We start from the raw sequence: 22,229 nt of genomic DNA, 5'->3' as shown, positions 1-22,229 counted from the left end.
GAGAACAGGTAAGTTCATAAAAAACAGAGAGCAAATCCAACTCCTTTCCAGCACTGAAGATGTTACCTGATTGGGTAATGAAACATCTGCAAGAAAACAACCAAATTCAGAGAGCACCAACACAGTTCAGTTCAGCTGATACTCTCTTCTATTGGTAAATTCATGAACAATAAATGGTCACGGGCCAGTAGTCATGATGTCAATATACAGTATATTAGCCTGTAGAAGAGAAGATGAATCTTGTCAATGACAATCCAAAGGATTTGCAAGGGCAGAGTCAAGTCACATTTCCTCTTGCTCAATCCCACTTAAATTCATATTGTCCTTTCCAGGGATAGTTCAGGGAAAAATCTACATAGTAGGAAGAACTTATTTTTCCCATTGTTCAATGGAGAATTTTGCTCTCATTGACACTGTCTATGAAGATTCTCAATCATCCAGGTCATGGTTGTCTCAAAGGTGCTTTTTTCAGGAGGCAACTGGACTTTCTGGTTTTTCTTTGAAGACGTTTTCGCTTCTCATCCAAGAAGCTTCTTTAGCTTTGAACTGGTACTGTTTCCTTGCAGCTGCTCCACTCTGCAACCTTACTATAACCACTCAGGAGATCTGTATTCCTTCCATTCCTGAGATGGCAGAAAGAAGGGAATCTTTGGTTTCTGACTGGGATGGGCTTCTGAGTGGTTGATTGGGATTAACGGCTATTATTTACTCCAGATTGTTTCCTCTTTATAGCTATGCCATGGGCAAGCAGGAGATGATGTGGGATTTCCCCCCACCAATGTCAAATCTCAGGATGCCCTAATCCTACAAAGTGGAGAACAAATGTGTTAGAGTTATGTTTTGCACATATATTGCAAGGCTCTCTGTCTGTCAGAAAAGTCAAGATAGTGAATGGCATGAAGTCCCTTTAAGCTCTTTTTGATGTGGCTACCTATCTTTTTAAACTGCTCCACCATACTTCTGATGCATCTGATAACCTGATTCTGTACTTCTTTGGCTTTCTGATTATCCATATGAAGACTGGTTGCCAAATTGGATTGGCCTTTAACTGGAATAAATTCTTTTTATTCACTTTTCGTAAATGACATTTCATCCATTCTCACACCTGTAAAAATCACTATACGATGTTAGAAGTTTGGAAGGACATTCTCAGCAACTGAAGAAATTTGGATTTCCAAATCTCCATCTGAAAAGAGTCAGATATTCTGGAAACAAAAGAGCACTGAAAGTGTTAGAGTCACTGCATCTGTTTATGTTTATTTAATCTACATTTAATATTACATCCAGGAATCACGACAGAATCCATATGGCTGTTTTCTCTAACATTATGTCCATCTGAAGTAGGTTGGTCTGAGAAACCTAATGGCCCAAAGGGTCTCAATGATCAACAAGGATTGATACATGAATGTGCACATCTTCTTGAACTGTTCTTAATCCTAGACCAGTATTTCTCCTGCACACCGCTTGGAGAGTCCAAGCAATGGGTTATTTCAGTCTGGTTGCCCTGGAACTGAGGAAAGACTTCTCCTTGGCCATGCCTCCAGGCGTGCCTAATCCCCAGAAATTTTCCTCAGTTTGGCCCGTTTGGAAGCTGTTTTTGGGAGCTCCAGCTGAAATATCTCTTTGCTTGGACTCTCTTCTATACTTCCTGACTTTTCCTTCTGAGAATCTCTCCCCTTAGGCAATCCTTGCCTTTCTTCACTTCTATTCACATTTAAAAATCTCTACAAGCCTCCAGGAGGCAGGAGGTAAGCGTTTGGCTGGGAGGAAGGGCCTCCCTCTTCGATCTCCTCAGGCCGATCTCGGAGGCTTGCCGTGCCTTTAAAACAGCACGGCACGGCGGCAGGAAGGCTCCAGGAGCTTGCTTTCCACTCGTGGTTCTATTTTATTGTGTTCTGGTGAGTTTCTTAGCTTTTTCAAGCCCCTCCTTCATAGGAACTGCCGCGGAGGTGCGCGCGATCGCCCGATGACTAGGGCGATCACCGCATGGCTCCTTTACATCCCCTCATGGCGCGGCGGCCATTTTAGGAGCATTTTGCGCTGTTTAGGCCCAGCTGCAGGCCGTGCAGCCACGCTACTACAGGGACCTCTGGAAGGCACTCGGCCAGCCCAGGGGGGGTGCCCACTGGCCTCTGCCTTTCCCTACCAGTGCTTTTTTGCCATTCCTCTACAAGCGGAGCTGGGGCCCTGGCCTAGGCAAAGGCCTCCGCCCCGGCCTGGGAAGCCTACTGCAATTCGGGCCTACCTTAAGGGCCTAGACCTCCCCTTATCCCTGCTGGGCCTGCCATCCACTGGCTTCAGGCCTCAATATACCTCCAGTTAGGACACATACCTGTCTCTTTATTTATTGTGTTATGAATACTGACTGTGTCTTGTTTAATGACATTTCTCTCTTTGTCATTTATTGAAGAACAGCCCACAAACTACTGCAGCTCTTCTTCGACCTGCACTTGCTTGCCTGTGCTTTTTGGTCATGGAGAAATCGGGACCTCTGTCCAGTAGACCGGGACCCTCCCAGGGCCTGGATCAGGTTCCTTCCCCTTGCTTGGGCTGTGGGGCTAGCAGAGACAGGGCTACCATTCAGACCCCTCCTCTTAGGGCCCCCTCTGCTGCTGAGGCCATGGATGCCACAAGGCGCCAACGGGCACTTGACAAGCAATTTGAAAAGGCCCGTCGCCTGGCGGCTAAGGAGCCTCCCTCTGGGGAACCCTTCGTCCTGCCATTCCCAAGAAGGGACTTGTCTGCTCTTATGGCAGAAGAGGTTGACTCTCAGAACCTGTCCCCGGACCGGTCCTTTTCCGAACCTCCTTCCCCTGCCAACCCGTGGTTTCCTTGAGCAAGAACCGGCCCAGGATCGACCTTCCCAGGGGGACGGACCCATTGATGCTGATGGTGACTCAGACCCAGATCCCGAGCTGTCCCCTAGAATGCAGGCAATAGTGGAACGTGCCATAGCAAAGGGCATTGCTGATGCCATGCGGGCACGTGATAAGCAGTTGGCTCCCTCCGTTCCCCCAGCTCAAGGTGGGCCCCCACCTGCCAAGCAGGTGCATCATCCATCCTTGGAATCCTCCGTTGTTAGCGAGGCCTCAGCCTTGGAGGCAACGGATCCTATAGAGCAGGGCCTGTCCGAAGATGAAGACCTCTCTCCGGATGCTCCTTCCTTCTCCGGCCTGTTCAAGCCCAGCTTGTTTAAGTCGGTCCTCCGCAAGGTGAAGGCCACCACTATGGTAGGCATTAAGCCAAAACCCACTCAACCCCAGATTGATTCGACCCCAGTCAACCCGAATGCAGTCATGTTTGACGCCCCAACTTCCCAGCAAGAGTTGGTTCCAGTTCTGGGTTTGTTCCTAGACCTTATCCAGCATCAGTGGGTTCAGCCAGCCACCTTGTCCTCTCCTAGCGGGATGGACAAGAAACTGTACACCATGGAGCCTGTCCTGGAAGATCTCTTGGCTCTCCCGGCCATAGATCCTCCCATCACGGCTCTTACTTCTAATGCCTCCCTGCCTGCAGACCTGTCTGAAGGCCTCAAGGTGGAAGACAGGAAGGCTGACAAAGTCTGTCACAAAACTCACCTGGCGGCGGCCTGGGCCATTAGCACCTCGTCTTCCGCCTCTTTCTTTAGTAGGGCCGTGGTCATCTGGTCGCATGACATCTTAAATAAGATTCCCGCAGGGGATGCCCGGCTCCATCAGGATGTGACCAAACTCATCGCTGCGTCGCAATACGCTGCTGACGCGGCCCTCAATGCCACCAAATTTGCCTCTAGGGCTCTAGCCACGAACGTCACCTCCCACCATCTGCTCTGGCTCCGACATTGGCAAGCGGACCAGAAGCACAAGTGGAAATTGGCTTCATCTCCCTTCAAGGGATCTAAATTATTCGGTGAAGTCCTGGATTCCTTTCTTATTGAATCGAAAGACAAAAGGAAGGTCCTTCCCTCAACTTCTAAGAAACAGGACTGCAAGTCCACGCCCTATGCAAGGCGGCAGTCCTTTCGGCCCTCAGAACCATCCACATCTAACTCCTACTACCCCTCTAACAGAGCAACTGGGCAGCAGGGGGAGAGGCCTCAGGATAGGTCTTCCTTTCGAGACAGAGGAAGACAGCAGTTTGGCTTCCGCAAATTCAATTGCGGAGGCGCCTCCAACAGGCCCTTCTGGAAGTCCAAGTGACTCCCCGAGCTCATCACGCATAGGGGGCTGACTTCAGCTGCTCGCCTCCCATTGGGCTCAGACGGCTCACAATGCCTGGGTCCTGCAGGTGGTCCGGGAGGGTCTATCCCTAGAATTCCTATCCCCTCCTCCCAGGAACTTTATCAGGTGCCCCACTCCCTCATGTCCCACCAAGAGGGAGCAGATGAACCAGGAGGTTCTCCACCTCCTGGAGATCAATGCCATCGAACAGGTTCCCCCGGACCAGGAGGGGAGCGGGTTCTACTCCATTCTCTTCCTGGTACCGAAGAACTCGGCGGTGGGGGGGGGGTGGAGGGCCATCTTGGACCTCAAGAACCTCAACAGGCACATCGCCTACCAGAGGTTCAAGATGCAGTCCCTCCAGTCCATCCTGGCGGGGATCCTCCTCACGTCCATCGATCTACGGGAGGCTTACTTACACATCCCCATTCACACCCGTCACCGGAAGTTCCTGTGCTTCTTCTATGCAGGCCGCCACTTCCAGTACAGGGCCCTTCCATTCAGCCTATCCTCGGCCCCCAAGAACTTCACCAAGGTTCTGGCGGTAGTGGCGGCCCATCTCCGCCGCAGGCCCATAAGGTTCCAATGCTACCTGGACGACATCATCATCCAGTCATCGTCCAGGCAGCAGGCCTTGTGGGATCTACGGATTACCATGAGGACCCTCAGACACCACGGGTTCTCCCTGAATCTAGAAAAAAGTCACCTTACCCCCACTACCAACATCAATCACTTGGGGGCGGTGATAGACACCATATCCTGCAGGGAGTTCCTCTCCCAAGACAGGTTAGAGGCCCTCAGGTCCATGACTCTCTCCGTACTGCGGAGGGAGTACGGAGAGAGTCATGAACCCTGCAGTGGCTGCTCCTACTTCACCAGAGGGCCAACAGGAGCAACTCGCCAAGGCTGATTTCGGTACCCCCGTCCGTCAAGAGGTCGTTCCGGTGGTGGACATCTCCAGCTCTGACCAAGGGACACCTGTTCAAGTGGTCATCACCACTGATGCCAGTCTCACAGGTTGGGGAGCGCATATGGATCATCTCGTGGTCCAGGGCAGGTGGTCCCCAGCAGAGTCGTGTTGCAGCATCAATCTTCTAGAGCTGCGAGCTGCGAGGTTGGCCCTTCGTCATTTCCATCATCACATACGTCACCGTCATGTCCTATTGATGATGGACAACATCGCCACGAAAGCGCACATCAACAGCCAGGGCGGCACCAAGTCCAAAAGACTGATGGTGGAGGCGGAAGCCTTGGGACTCTGGGCGGAGCGGCACCTGGAGTCGATCTGCTCCGACCACATCTCCAGCGTGGACAATACCCAGGTGGACTGGCTGAGCAGGACCACCATCAACTCTGCAGAATGGCGGCTGGATCCTGCTCTGTTTCATCAGCTGTCCCGCAGGTTCGGACTCCCTCAGGTCGACCTGTTTGCGACAAAAGCCAACGCTCACCTGCCGTGCTTCTTCTCCCGCTTCCACTGTTCGGGAGCAGAGGGAACATACGCTCTTCGCTGCAGCTGGCCTCACGGCCTCCTCTACATGTTTCCTCCTCTGCCACTCCTTCCCCATCTTCTAATCAAGATCATAGAAGAGAGGGCGGAAGTGCTCCTTGTGGTGCCCCATTGGCCCTGTTGGTCGTGGTTCACTGACGTAGTCAGCCTGTCAGTGTCCCCGCCGTGGCAGATTCCCCCGGACCAGGTCTCCCTCAGCCAGGGGGCCATTGTCCATCCGGAACCCCAGTGGCTACAGTTGCCGTCTGGCACTTGAGGCGGATCTGCTAAGGGCTGAGGGTCTGTCAGAGGACGTCGTCAACACCATACAAGCGGCTCAGAGTCCGTGAATGACTCAAATCTATGACTCCACCTGGGCTACCTTCGCTCAGTGGTGTGAGGGCTCAGGACTTGACCCTGTCACTGCTCCAGTGGCTAGGGTGCTGGACTTTCTACAAGGGGGCCTTGGGAGGGGTCTCACTCCGGCCACGCTTCGTCGCCAGGTGGCGGCTTTGTCCACCGTTTGAGCAGGAGACTCTTCACTTAGTCTCAGCAGGGTTCCTAGGGTACGCTGCTTCCTCAAGGGTGCCTCTAACATCCGGCCCCCCATGGTCCATCGTTACCCAACATGGCAACTCTCTGTGGTGCTACAAGTCCTCACGGGTCCACCGTTTGAGCCTCTCCAGACGGCTTCTCTCAAGCATCTTTCATTAAAGACTTCCTTTCTTATCGCCATCACCTCTGCCCGTCGGATCTCCGAGTTGGTGGCCCTGTCGATTCGCCAGGACTTATGCGTCGTCCATTATGACAGGGTCATTTTGCAGCTTGATCCAACCTTTCTCACCAAGGTCAACTCCTGGTATCACAGGGCACAGGAGGTTGTCTTACTGAACTTTTGCTCGTGTCCTTCCCATCCGAGCGAGTGCAAGTGGCACAAGCTTGATGTGTGACGAGCACTGAAGATCTACGTCCATCGCACCTCAGAATTCCGGAAATCCGAGGCCCTCTTTATATCCTTCCAGCCCGGATCTCTGGGAAAGAAGGTCTCTTCTTCTACGATTGGCAGATGGCTCAGGGCCTGTATCGCATCTGCGTATGAACTACAGTTGAGAGCGGTGCCTCTTCGTATAACGGCTCACTCGACATGCAGTGCTGCGACCTCAGCGGCCTGGGCCACGCAAGCCCCAATCGAGGAAATCTGCAGGGCAGCCGCGTGGTCTACGCCGTCTCCATTCGTTAGACACTATAAACTAGACACGTTTGCCTCAGCTGAGGCGGCCTTTGGCAGGTGGGTGCTGCAGGCAGTGACTTCTTCTGCCATATCCCGTGACTCTGATTCTGCCCGCCCAGATGGACATTAACTTGGGTATGTCCCATTGCTTGGACTTTCCAAGCGGTGTGCAGGAGAATGACCATTGGTCTTACCTGAAGGGTCCTTCTCTGCACACCACGGGAGAGTCCAACCCACCCTGGTCTGTCTGGGGATACGGGGTCGTCGTGTCAACATGATTCCATTCTATGGCCATCTTCAGCTGCATCTCAACAGCCAAAGTGTCTCAAATTTCTGGGGATTAGGCACGCCTGGAGGCGTGGCCAAGGAAAAGTCTTTCCTCAGTTCCAGGGCAACCAGACTGAAATAACCCATTGCTTGGACTCTCCCGCGGTGTGCAGAGAAGGACCCTTCAGGTAAGACCAATGGTCATTCTCAACCTTGGCCACTTGAAGATGGGTGGACTTCAACTCCCAGAATTCCCCAGCTCTGGGAGTTGAAGTCTACCCATTTTCCAAGTTGCCAAGTTTGAGAAACACTGTCCTAGACATTAGCCATGATGCCAAACTGGCCTGATGAATTTACAAGTCTTGTTCAGACATTCATAGTGAAACTTCAAAACCTGAACCCACTATAGATGTACATTATAGAGGTGAGGATTGCATGCATGCCTTGTTCGCCTTCCCCAGATAAATTTTCTCAAATGTTGGAATTTGGTTTGCATCCATAATGAACTATGAGTTTCTTGTTGAAGCAGCGAGGTGGGCCCCAGAGGCATCTTGGAAATGAAGAAGATTGTAATCAAGCCTCTTGCTTAGCAACATTTCATTTAATAATTCTAATATTTAGGGAAAAACATCATATCAGGCAGCATATGAAGAAATCCTGCTTTAACTTAAGGACTTGCTGCTGAAATGTCTTTCAAAGGAAAAGAGAATGCATGCAAAATTCTTGGGATTCATTGTTTAGTTGGGTTTATTTAGTTTCAAGGCATGCTCTTCTACCAATGTCAGAACATCCCGCTAGAGATTTACTCCCTCCCTGGCATCCTAAACCTCCAATAGATTCTAAGGGAAGACATCATAAAGAAACTCTTCCCATTGGCTGTTTTGCAGCCAAGGAGACTGATGGAAAGACATGTAACAGAAAATATCACTGGAGCAGAACATTTTCCTCTATCCAACTATAAAGTTCAACACACTGCCAAGGGAAAAAATACCAAAGATATGAAAAACAGAAGACTTTGTTGCAAGAGAAGGAAGTTTCTGGGCAATTGTGAAGCAACTCTAAACACAGTTTTAGATTGTTCAACATCAGTTGCTAATGGTCTAGCCTTTCATCATGTTATTGAATGTTACTGAATCTACTTATAGAATAATCACTGCCATATCATATCCAGCCAATTTATACAATGTCTGTTACAATTTGCCAAAACAGATACAAGCTATGGTATCTGGCTTCAAAAACCCAGTGTGAGAGTTAAAGGTTATTTTTTGTACATTATCCTAAAATAATGTACAAGTCAGATCAGGATACTGTTATCCTGATTTTTCACTTTTTAAAACTTTACCCTATAGGTTATGATACTAACGTGTGTGTTAAAATGCACATTTCCCCATTAAATGCATATACTACCATTATAAATCTTTATGAAGTATAAATCTTTATAAACTTTATAAATCTTTATGAAGTGGATTTTTAAATGAAGATTAATGTGGGAACATAACTGAAGAACTTATGAAAGATTCATTACATGGTTGCAAACCAGACGCAGACTGAAAACAGTCTGATCCATCTATCGCTAATGAGTGTTTTTAACTCTTGATACTTAATCAGAGTGAACAACTGCAAGCTTTGAGAATTTTTTTTTTTTGCTGAGTCCTGTTCTAACTCAGCAGAATTGGGATTCCCCATTTTTTTGGAGGTGTTAATCAGTCTTCAGCATTCCTTGTACAACCCAGTTGATGAAATATGTTAATGGAAGGAGACGAGAAGGAGTGCGACATGTCTGAAGGCTGAAAGTGCTGCAAATTGAAAAATGAGTTATGACTGATAGATTTAGTAGGGTTCCCGTTGGGCAATTATATTCCGTGAGGGTCCTTCATTGTATAATGTGCTATCAATTTTCACTTTATACAGTAGAGGGGATAATGACTTCAGGTGCAGAGTGTAAGCAGGTTAAAGTCTTTTTCTCTTGTTCTCTCTTGGCTGGGAGAATAGAACAGTGATTGTTTAGCTTCTGACTTTTCTCCCACAGTTCTTACATTTAGATTCAGAGGTACATTTTTGCATGCATGGCAGATTTGATCTGTACCACCATTCTCTTGGAGAACTCCTTAACTTATCTCTAAACACTTTATGTTCTCATAAATATAAAAAACAAGGTGGTCAAGTTTTTCCCCAGATAAGACAGTTTATGTAACTTTGACTCCATCCCTAACATGTAGGATTGCTGGTAAAACCTTCAGATAAGAAGGGAAACTTAACTCTTTTAATGTCATAATATTTTAAACTTGTGGGGGGGAGGCAGAATTATGCTAAGCTCAGACAACACTAAATAAAAGGAATGTATCACCCACCTAGTTAAAACAACCACAGATCCTGTAGTTCCATGCAGTTTTCTTGGAAATGTTTGCTACTGGTTTGGGGAATATACTCTAATTTTCTTTTTTTTTAATTGAAAATTTTAGAAAAAAAAACTTTTACAATGGTTTACCTCCCCTCCCCCGCCATCCCCTCCCGAACCCAACCCCCCCCACCTCCCCTCCCACTTCCCAGAACAAATACAGGGTATAAATCTTTAACAAAGATGTTCTAAAATAAACTTTAAAAAAAAGTTAGTATCATCTTTCAATTGAGCTTTAACTCCTCTTTTGTTAGGCTAACTCAGATTATATCATTCCTTGCTTCTTCAGTCATAAACTATCTGGAATTTCTTAGTCTCATATTTATTTTGAATATAGTCAATCCATCTTCTCCACTCCAGTTTATATTTCTCATTTGAGTGGTCCTTAAGATATGCTGATATTTTAGCCATCTCTGCTATGTTTGTGACTTTTAATGTCCATTCTTGAATAGTAGGAAAATCTTCCTTTTTCCACTATTGCGCTACCAATAGTCTTGCTGCAGTTATTAAATGCAAAATCAAATTAGTCTCTATAACAGTACAACCAGTAGTTATACCTAACAAGAATAACTGAAGGATAAACTTTATCCTTTTTTAAGAACATTTTGCATAATCCACTATATTTTTATCCAAAATGCTTTTACCTTTTTACAAGTCCACCATATATGGTAATATGTAGCATCAACACAATCACATCTCCAGCATTTAGGTTGTAAATTCGGATACATGCAAGCCAGTTTTTTAGGATCTAAATGCCATCTATAAAACATCTTATAAAAGTTCTCTCTCAGATTTTGGGCTTGCGTGAATTTTACATTTCTTACCCATATCTTTTCCCATGTATCCAACATTACTGGTTCTTCAAAGTTTTGTGCCCACTTTATCATACAGTCTTCAACTAATTCTGTTTCTGAATTCATTTTTATTAATACATTATACAGTCTCTTTATATGCATTTGACTTTGATCCCTAATTTGTTTTAGTAAATTATCCTCATTTTGTGTAAAACCAATTTTTTGATTTTTTTTCCATCTGGCCTGTAATTGCCCATACTGAAACCATGTTTGAATTACCTTTTCCTCTCTTAAAACATTCAAGGGTTTCAATTGTAATACACCTCTTTCTAAGGTGAGAAGCTATCTGTATGTAGTTACATCCTGTTTTTGTACTATATTTATGTTTTCTATTGCATGTCTAGGAATTGCCCACATAGGTATCTTATCATTTAGTTTGTATTGATATTTTTTCCAGACCCGCAGTAGAGCATTCCTTAAAATATGACTTTTAAAATTCTTATCCACCTTTTTGTCATATAGCAAGTAAGCATGCCAACCATATACCAAATCATGCCCTTCAATATTAAGTATTCTATCATCTGTTAAGTTAATCCAGTCACTGATTACTGATAAAAGTGCTGCTTCATAATATAGTTTTAAGTTTGGCAATTTCAAACCTCCTCTCTCACATACATCTTGCATTATTTTTAGTTTTATTCTCGGCTTCTTCCCTGCCCAAACAAATTTATTAATGCCCTTCTGCCATTCTAGCAAATTTGCACCTTTTTTAAAGTATTGGTATCATTTGAAAAAGAAATAAAAATTTAGGCAAAACATTCATTTTCACTGCTGCTATTCTTCCCAACAAGGATAATTGTAATTTTTCCCAATTTTTCATCTCCGTCTGTATGCTACGCCATAGTGGCTCATAATTATACTTGTATAGTTTCCCATTTGAGGTTGAGATGTAGACTCCTAGATATTTGACCTTTTTAACTATTTCATATCCTGTCATTCCTTCTAATTCTTCCCTTTGATTAGTGTTCATATTTTTAACTAGCATCTTTGTTTTTCCTAAATTTATTTTAAATCCAGATACTTGGCCATATTGATTAATCATATTCATTAAAACCTTGCTAGATTCCTGTGGTTGGGTTAATGTTATAACAAAATCGTCCGCAAATGGACGTAATTTATATTCTTGATGCCTAATCTTGATTCCCTGTAAATCATCTGATTCCCGTATTTTATTGAACAATAATTCCAGGGTTATAATAAACAATAATGGGGATTGGGAGCAACCCTGTCTTGTACCTTTCTCAATTTTAAATGGGTCTGTTAAACTTCCATTGACTATAATTTGTGCTGTTTGTTCCTGATATATTGCTTTAATTGATTGTAAAAAGTACTCTCCTATTTGCATCTTTTGCATTATTTTCATTAAAAATTGCCAGTTCACTCAATCAAAGGCTTTCTCAGCATCTAAAAATATAAGCGCTGCAGGGATTTGATTATTCTTTCCCAAGTATTCCAGTATATTAACAATTTGTCTTACATTACTTCTCATTTGTCTCCCTTGTATAAAACAGGTTTGATCATTATGAATCAATCGCTGAATAACCAACATTAACCTATTAGCTAATATTTTAGTGAAAATTTTATAATCTATATTAAGTAATGATATAGGTCTATAATTTTTTGGTTGACTAAGATCTTGATCTTCTTTAGGTATCAGGGATATGAAGGCTGTCTTCGAAGATGGGGGTATCTTCCATTCCATTTGGATCTTATTAAATAATTCCTTAAGGGGTTCTACCATTTCTAATTGTAAATTTTTGTAATAAGCCACTGTCAAACCATCTGTACCTGGTGCTTTCCCTACCTTTAGCTGTTTAATTACCTGGAGAATTTCCCCCAAAGTTATTGGCTGATTCAATCTTTCCCTCTGCTCATATTTAACTATGGGTATTTTTTCTTTGTCCAGGTATCTATCTATATCTAAGCCTTGTATTTTGTCGTTCATGTACAGTCCTGTAAAAAATTCATGAAAGGACTTTTGAATCTCATCCTGTTGATACACTTCCTTCCCTTTATAATGTATTTTCGATATATTGAGAGATTTCTGTTTCTTCCTAATCAAATCTGCTAACCATCTACCAGAATTGTTTGCATTACAAAAAGTATTATGTTTTGCATATAACAAATTAGTAGCCACCTGGTCTGACATCAGCATATTAAATTGCACTCTTAATAAAGTAATTGGTTCTTTAATCTTCTTATCTCCTGGGTTTAATATTAATTCCTGTTCTCTCTTCCTGATCTCTTCCTTTAGTTCAGTTCTTTTCCCCCCCTGTTTATGTCTATGTAACCTATTTAAATTTATTAGGACTCCTCACATGTACGCTTTACTTGCATCCCAGACCATTTCCATAGATGTACCCTTTTTCATATTAAAAACAAAATATTCTCTTAACAATTTTTTACATTCATTAATATTTTTCTCATATCTAACTAAATTTTCATTTAATCTCCAAGTCCTTCTTGCTTCCATCCCAAATTCCAGCTCCATCCAAATTGGATTATGATCTGATAAAGCTCTGGAACATATCTTTGTCTTCTTTACCCTAGAAAGCAAATCATTTGTTGTTAGTATAAAATCAATCCTAGAAAAGGATTGATGTTTATCAGAGAAAAATGTAAAGTCATGTTCTTTTGCATTCCTTTCTCGGCAGATGTCTCTCAGATCAAAATCATCCATCATATCGAAAAAGACTTGGGTAGTTTCGCTCACATTTGGATACTTTGCAGAAGACCCTTCTTGTCTTTCTTGGTATCCAAAACACCGTTCCAATCACCCATTAATATGCAAGATCTATAGTCCCAGTGTATTAACTTAGTATGGAGTGTTTTATACATTTTTTCTTGTTGTTGATTGGGAGCATATATTCCCATTAGAAGCATCTTTTTCTCTTCTAATATCAGTTCTATTGCAATATATCTTCCTAGACAGTCTGCTTCAATTAATTCGGCTTCAGGTCCTTTCTAAAGTAAATAACTATACCATTTTTCTTCTCTGGGGCGGAGGCTACAAAGTGTTGTCCAAGTCTTGTATTGATCAGATATTTCTGGTCAGTTGATCTAATATGAGTCTCTTGCAGGCAAATTATGTCATTTTTAAATTGTTTCAAATAATGATTTATTTTCTTCCTTTTCTGTGGGGAGTTTAAGCTGTTAACATTCCAGATTAAGAACTTAGTTATCATCTTTAGCTCCCTGAAGCTTTTTAAGAGCCACCTGAAAATCCTGTAGTTTGGCTTTTGGCCTGGCTCCTCCCACTGTTTCTGAGCTAAAACCTGTAAGTTCTTGGATGGTAGTGTGTGTTTGTTGCAAAGCTTATTGCTTTTTAAACTCTTGTTCCATTCGCCTAGTAAGCACGCGGGTTTGTCTTTGCTCCTTCGCTCCTTCTAGTTCTGAGAGAGGAAGTTGATCCAGCCTTGATGATCCTTGGATATCTTGCTGTCTGTCCTGTCCTTCTTGTTCTCTTTCTCTGGGTCCTGGAGGGGGGGATGTCCAGCCTTCAGTATATTATTACAAAAGTCTTGACCCTTCCATACTGAATTAAGACAATATCTTTGCCCCTGGTAAGTGACTGCTAACCCGGCTGGGGCCTCCCATCTGAACTGTAGCTGATGATTTTTGAGTTCATCAACTAAAAAGACATAGTCTTTCCTTGATCTCAACATTTTGGGTGGTATTTCCTTCAAAACAGTCACCTCCTGACCCCCAATTTGCAGCTTGGTTTTGTAAGACTCTTGCAATATCGAATTCCTCAAATCTCTCGTGGCAAAATAGACCACAATGTCTCTTGGGAGTTGCTTTTGTCTGGCGAGCCAGGAATTAATATGGTATATCTTGTCAATCTGCCAATCAAAAATCCCTCCTGACCGTGCCATCAATTGATCAAAAGCTTCTGAGAAGATCTGCTTCAAATTTTCTTGGTTTTTCTCTTTGAGGCCTCTTATCCTTAAAGCAAATTCCATTTGTCTGTACTGCAACATTATAATTTCATTTTCTGCATCACCAGCCTTTTGTTTGACCACGTCCATTTTCGTTACCAGGTTAATATTGGAATCATTAAGATCTTCCAATTTATCCTCAATTCCTGATACATAACCCAATAAGCATTTAAAAGCCTCTAAAATATCATCTCTAATTTGTTGATTACGAATCTGGACTGAATTTATAATTTCTTCTGACAGTTCCTTAAGGGCAACAGATATTTTTCCTGTATTTTTAATTTTCATCGCAGCTGCATGATTTTTTAAAGCTTCAGGTAAGGCCACACTTGGTTCTTTTTGCAGTATTTCTCGAGTCAAAGGTGCCCTATAGGAGTAGGAGGGGTGGGGGGAGTAGTGACTGTAATTTAGATCCCGGAGCAGGTGAATTGTCAGCACTTTTAGAGGCATTTATTTTTTGCTGCTTAGAGGCCATGTCTCATTTAATCTTCTCCACCCAATTACTAAATCCAGGCAAGCCGCTTGTCCAGCAATTACTATTTAGTTTAGTAATAAATCACTACTGAATTAATAATCTTTAAATGGTCTGAGCTCTGTGAAACTCTGTAACATCAGAGCCTGACCCTGCCTACAAAGCTGTTCGGTGCCATTTTCTTGTGTTTTTGGCAAGTAGTTTATCAGAAGGAATTTTTTAAAAAATGGAGTTAAAGTCCGATACATACAATTAGAAGTTGTCCCATATCAGTCTGCCCGTGTTGGAATCAGTAATAAATCAATCATTGAGCTGAGGGTGGACGTATGCCTTCGTTCTGCAAAAAGGCAGAAAAAGTCCTTAGCACAGAGAATTCACTGAGTTGCAGGACGGCTCACACCTTCCACCCCCAGATTTATGTTCTGGGGGGTGGGTGTTGAATGGAGCACTTCCCAAACACAGCTTTCTCACCTCTTTTCCTATGCCCGGAGGAGAGGTAATCAAACTGTCAAACAGTTGATGGATACTGTTTAGACAGTTTAACGCAGCCAAGGGTCCGGAGCTGTTAAAAAAAACAACTCCTCACAGACAATGCCCAAGTGTACTCTAATTTTCAAGTTGGGTCTATAATCCTGGAATTACCTTATGCTCTCCTGTCTGAGTAGAGCAAGTATCATTTTTGTCACTGGTATATAGCTACACTAATACCTGAATAAACGCAGACATTTTTTCTTATTCTACATTATTATAAGTCTCTTAGGAGTCAAGTGAAGCTTAGTTTCTCATTATGCTCTTTATGGGAATTGCAAAAGAAAATGTACAATAGAAGATCTTTCCGTCTCTTTCTTTTTCTGTCTCCATCATAATTGAAAATCTCAATGACTCCACCCTCAGCATTTACTAACCTTACCACATATGAACCCGAAGGACAGGAATAACTCTGTACCTGCAAAACTGACACAGCACTGTAACATGGGCCTGCAATTTTCACAGCTGTTCTTCCTGAATTCTAACCAAACATTCCATTGTGGTACTGAGAACACAGAGGGGATTTAAAGCTAGATCCAGCCATGTCCTCAATCTTATCTGCTTCTGTTTTGTTTCCACTTCTCCTGAGGTACGTTTGGTCATTGACCATCTGGGTGGGCTTGGCAGAATCTGCAATTGCTTTGACTTTTCAAAAATCTGCAATTTGGTTATTATTCATAGTTCAACTCCATACAAGTGTTGATTGCCCAACTTGGCATCTTCTGAGCCCATTAGAAATGCTTGAGGAATTTGGCCTTTGTGAATTCCAATTCCATCTGACCTTATTTGCACCTCGAGGTTAACACATGGAAGAGAATGTAGACAGCTGTTACTGCTCTAGTAACTTCACTACATACTTTGAAAGCATACATTTCAAGATGAAGCAAATGTAATTACGTGTATGTTCAAATTACTTAGTCATAGTTTTCTGCAATATTTTAAAATTGCAGATGAATGGGGAAATGGGATAGGACAGACCTATGTGTTTACAAATGCAGAAATGGTATGGAGCCCACATAAAACATATCTCCCTCCCATTCTATCAACATGAAAGATTCAGATACAGGTGCTTGTCCACTTCTGAGGTTGATGTTGATGATTTCTAAGTGGGCAGAGATTTTAAAAAAGCCATTCTAAATTTCTAATCATCATATGTTCAGCTTAATGGACATAAAGAGCGATATGTTACTGATTACTGTTTATTTAAAGTATTTCTGACATGCAGTTCAGCCAATAAAGTTTCCAGAGCCAGTTTCAGATTAACACAAACAAGAAACTTCCTGATCCTAGGTTTACTCTGGAAGAAAAGGAATGAGGAAGGGAAAAAAATATAGGTAAACCCACTATTGTTAATATTCTAAAATTGTAAAATATTTGGTAGGGGTAAAATTGTTAAAACTTTTAAAGAAAGTCCAAATGAGCCTTCAAGAAAGAATCTGAAAATGAATCAACTTCCTTGGATACAATTATTATAACACATCTAAAATTTATGGTTTTACTTGGAAGTAGGGATTGGGGGATTGACTATCAGGTATCTTCCTGGAATCTTCCACTATAGTGAAGATGTGAGGAGGGCCAGATCAATTCATCATTGTCATCATCCTGAGCATATGGTTCTTCTCAGAGCAATGATGACCTCTCTGAGATGGGAAATGAAGACAGGAAGGATAGATCTAGATCAGTTGATAAAAGCAGGAAGAAATGGAGTCAGCTGTTCCCCCACCATCTGCTGTTCCTTCTGAATTTCACCCTGCAAATAATTTCAGTGGTCTCTCTGGGAAGACCATTGCAGCAACACTTCATCTTTACTCCACATTCAACCTAAAAATCTCAATGCTTTCATCTCTCTACCAGGTAATCATCTAATTACCTTTTTCTGCCATCATCACTGGTACAAAAATGGAGATTGTGTGAAGATTTATCTGTTGAGAGGAAGATCCTTATACATTCAACATATCTGAAAGAAAGAAGGAGGTCATTTTCTGTCCCAAGACTGCTCCAGGATGCCTCGCCTTTTAAGCAGCTGCTGATACTCTTCTGAAATCAACTTGTTCTAAGCAGCATTCATCACTCCACTCCATCACAATTTATTGGTGGTGATTTTCTATTTCCAGCTGCTGATCTCATGACCTGGAAGGTTAAGATGGTTCTTATGCTACTGAACTTGGCATCTCTGAACTTTTAGAGTTATGAACTTGCCTTAGCTTCTTGTTTTCTCAGAAGAATGGAGTTTTTTCAAGAAAACAACAAAATTACATCCTGTGTACCTCAAGACCCCAGATTTGCCTGTAAAGCAATAGCAGAGAGTTTTGAACATGTTTTTTTAACCTTTTACTACCTTTCTCCAAATGCATCCACTGATAAACAAATACCCCAGAGAATTTAGCATAGAAACACCACATCATGTGATATTTGACATTCTGATTGGTGATAAAGGTAAAGATTCTCCTTACACATATGTGCTAGTTGTTCCCAACTCTAGGTGGTGGTGCTCATCTCTGTTTCAAAGAGGAAGAGTCAGCGCTGTCAGAAGATGTCTCCGTAGTCATGTTGGTGGCATGACTAAATGCCGAAGGCACACAGAACACTGTTACCTCCCCATCAAAGATGGTTCCTATTTTTCTACTTGCAGTTTTACATGCTTTCAAACTGCTAGGTTGGCAGAAGCTGGGACAAGTAACAGGAGCTCATTCTGTTACATAGCGCTAGGGATTCGAACCGCTGAACTGCCGACCTTTCTGATCGACTGTCAGCCTCTGCTTTGCTGCTGCTTTGGCTGCCATTGTAATGGGGAGGGGCGTATGGTATTTGGGAGGGGAATCAGTATGTGCTGGAGGAAGTTTCTAGATGCTGACCTGACCATCTTACTGCTCATGTGGAGGAAGGGAGTTTCCCGCCAAGGTTAACTGTCCGGCATTCCATCCTGGTGATGTCTTTTGAAGTTATCTCCCACCTGACAGTTGGGTGAGTTATAATTGGACTATGGACTAGGGTGCCAAGGGGAGGGGATTGAATTATACATGATATTCTTTGCTTTCACGCCTAATTAACCAGATTCAGCTTAGCTTTGCTACTGTTCGTTTATAATTAGTAAAAGTACACTTGATTTCAAACAGACAGGGCTCGCAACTTGGGAGTCCTCCTGGACCCACAGCTGACCTTAGAACATCATTTGTCGGCTGTGACCAGGGGGGCATTTGCCCAGGTTCGCCTGGTGCACCAGTTGCGTCCCTACCTGAACCGGGAGGCACTCGCAACAGTCACTCATGCCCTCGTGACCTCAAGATTGGACTACTGCAATGCGCTCTACATGGGGCAGCCCTTGAAGAGTATTCGGAGACTCCAACTTGTCCAGAATGCAGCCGCACGAGCGATTGTGGGTGCACCTCGGTACACCCACGTTACACCTATCCTCCGTGAGCTGCACTGGTTACCGATCGGTCTCCGGATACGCTTTAAAGTGCTAGTCGTAACTTATAAAGCCCTTCATGGTATTGGACCTGGGTACTTGAGAGACCGCCTGCTGCCAATTACCTCCCAAAGACCCATTAGATCACACAGGGTCGGCCTCCTCCGGGTTCAGTCCACCAGCCAATTCCATCTGGCTACCACCCGGGGGAGGGCCTTCTCTGTGGCAGCTCCGGCCCTTTGGAACGAACTCCCCGCAGAGATTCGGACCCTCACCTCTCTCCAGGCCTTCCGGAAAGCCGTTAAAACCTGGCTGTGCCGGCAGGCCTGGGGTTGATGAGTTCCCCTCTCCTCTCGACCTGTGTGGCTGTGTGATTCTTGGTTATTTTAATCACTGTATTGTGTTCTATGTTCCCTTTCCCCCTTTGAGTTGTTCGCCGCACTGAGTCCCTCCCGGAAAAGGGCGGCATACAAATAAAATAAATCTAAATCTAAATCTAAATGGAGTTGAGTGGTTTCTTTCCTGATTATTAAATGAAGTCGCACCTGACAATAAGCTGAATCTGACCTCGCACCCAACCAGGAGCGAACAACTACCGAGGGGGGTGCCCTCACAAGAAGAAAAGAAAATGTCTTTGAATGAAAGCGACTAGGAGGAAGAAGTGGGGGCAGCGGCGGGACCATCTCTAACAGAAAGACTAGCCGAATTGAGAGTGGAAGAACCTGCCGTCCATCCCAGATGGACTTGGGGAGTGGGACAGAAAGAGGAACCTGAGGAATTATAAGCTGGAGTCACGAGAAGGAGGCCAAAGAAAAAACCAGCGGCTGACTGGAGTGGCACTGGAGAAGAAGACTACAAAATCTCCCACACCATGAGGCTCCTCGAAGAGGCATGGAGTGAACGTCGAATTCGAGAGAGAGCTGTGGAAAGGGAGCCAACAGAGGAGCTGGAGAAAAGGTACTCAATGCATAGCTTAAGGGAAACTGGAGGGGCCGAAGGGGGTTGTGCACAAGAAAACCCAGAACCAGCTCCCCCTCTGTGGCTAGAGACATTCCAAGAGCGGGGGGGGGGGCAGGCGACGCCGGATGGCTAAGGTCCCACCCTTAAGCGTAAAATATGATGGGGAACCCAGAGGCCTCGAGTTGTTTATCATTCAGGTTTGGAATTATATGGAAATATATGGGCCTGATTTAGAGACAGATGAAACTAAAGTGAGAATGGTGTTAATGGCCTTGGAGAAGAAAGCAGCTGACTGGATGGTTGGGCTACATAAAAGCAATTCCCCTCTCCTGAGGAATTTTGATGAATTTATGGCAGCCATGAGAAGAAGGTTCGACGACCCTTTGACCGAGCGTCGTGCTAGGCTGAAATTTACGGCCCTTAAGCAGGGAAAGAAAACTGTGCCCGACTATGTGCAGGAATTTCAGGAATTGTCAGCCTATATGAGGGGGTGGTCGGAAGAGGCCTTTCTGGATCAATTCGCTGATGGCTTGGATAAAGATGTATACCAGCAATGTATAAACAGACGCCTGCCCCGTCGTTTAGACGCTTGGTATGAAAACACGGCAGACGTGGAATTGGATTTAGTCAGACTTCGTTGCATGAGAGAGGGAGAAGTAGAGAAATCCCCCCCCCACGCCTCCTACCCCCCCCACACACCCAAGGAGTGAAGGCAGGGGAGGTTTTGCAGGCAAAGCCAAGCCTTTTACTTGTTTCTGCTGTGGAAAGGAGGGTCATGGGGCTATGAATTGCCGCGTCAAACTGACTCAACCCGCTCCACCCCCCTGGAGGGAGGGGAAACCGGAGAAGACTACAAGAGGAAGGAGGCTGCCTTCGCTTCTGACAATATTTCTCGACGCTTTGAGCCAGAGGAGGAGGGAGACGGAAGCCCCAGCTCGTCTGACGAATCTGATGATGAGAATTCTCATCGCTGGGTAAGTTCCCGATCTGGCCCTATGTTTATCCCAATTGAGCTTAGAGTGCCCTCTTCTGGCGCAACAGAGAAACTTCTAGCCCTATTAGATTCTGGCTGTTCAATTCAATTCAATTCAATTCAATTCAATTCAATTTATTAAATTTATATGCCGCCCTTTTCCCCTGAAGGGGACTCAGGGCAGCTCACAACTCGAACCGGGGAGGGGAATACAGACAAAAGATTTAAAAGCAACAACATAACAATATATAATTTAAAAACTCACAACAGTCATACCATTCGAGACGGGGGCAACAGCTCTTTAGCCCCAGGCCTGTCGGAACAACCAGGTTTTGAGGGCTTTGTGGAAGGCCTGGAGGGTGGTGAGGGTTCGAATCTCCATGGGGAGTTCGTTCCAGAGGGTCGGAGCAGCCACAGAGAAGGCTCTCCTCCGGGTAGTCGCCAGTCGACACTGGCCGGCGGATGGGATTCGGAGGAGGCCTAATCTGTGGGATCTAATCGGTCTAGTGGAGGTAATTGGCAGCAGGCGGTCTCTCAAGTACCCAGGTCCAATACCATGAAGGGCTTTATAAGTAACGACTAGCGCCTTGAAGCGTATCCGGAGACCAATAGGCAGCCAGTGCAGCTCACGGAGGATAGGTGTTACGTGGGTGAACCGAGGTACACCCACAATCGCTCGCGCAGCTGCATTCTGGACAAGCTGAAGTCTCCGAATACTCTTCAAGGGCTGCCCCATGTAGAGCACGTTGCAGTAGTCCAGTCTAGAGGTCACAAGGGCACGAGTGACTGTTGTGAGGGCTTCCCGGTTCAGGTAGGGACGCAACTGGTGCACCAGGCGAACCTGGGCAAATGCCCCCCTGGTCACAGCCAACAAGTGGTGTTCAAGAGTCAGCTGTGGGTCCAGGAGGACTCCCAAATTGCGAACCCTGTCCGAGGGGCGTACTGTTTAACCCCCCAGCCTGAGAGATGGAACACTTGGCCAATTAGTAGGAGGGAAGCACAGCAGCCACTCGGTCTTATCTGGATTGAGTACAAGCTTGTTAACCCCATCCAGTCCCTAACAGCCTCGAAGCACTGGCACATCACGTCATGTTCCCGTTGTATGATAAGCCCTGAGATGGTGGAGAAGCTGGGCTTGAAATTAAAGACTTTAAAAATCCCTATTGCTTTTTGCCAAATTGATGGTTCTATTGCGGGAAGTGGCCCTGCTCATTTTTCCACTGAGCCCATTGAAATGTGGATGGGTACCCACCAAGAATTAATAACTTTTATTGTGGCGTCAGGGATGGATCAGACCCTTATCTTGGGACTCTTTGTATTGTCTTATTTATTTCCCTTTCCCTGTTTATTGTGAGCCGCCCGGAGTCCTTCGGGAGTGGGCGGCATACAAAACTAATAAACAAACAACAACAACGACTCCCCTGGCTCCATAGATGGAACCCACGCTTAACTGGAGAGAGGATTGGTTACGGATTCGAACAACCACACCCCCTGAGGGGAAAGTTGAAACT

This window comes from Thamnophis elegans, chromosome 1 (assembly GCF_009769535.1).
Source record: "Thamnophis elegans isolate rThaEle1 chromosome 1, rThaEle1.pri, whole genome shotgun sequence".
Classification (NCBI taxonomy): Eukaryota; Metazoa; Chordata; class Lepidosauria; order Squamata; family Colubridae; genus Thamnophis; species Thamnophis elegans.
Note: the sequence above shows the minus strand (reverse complement) of the source record.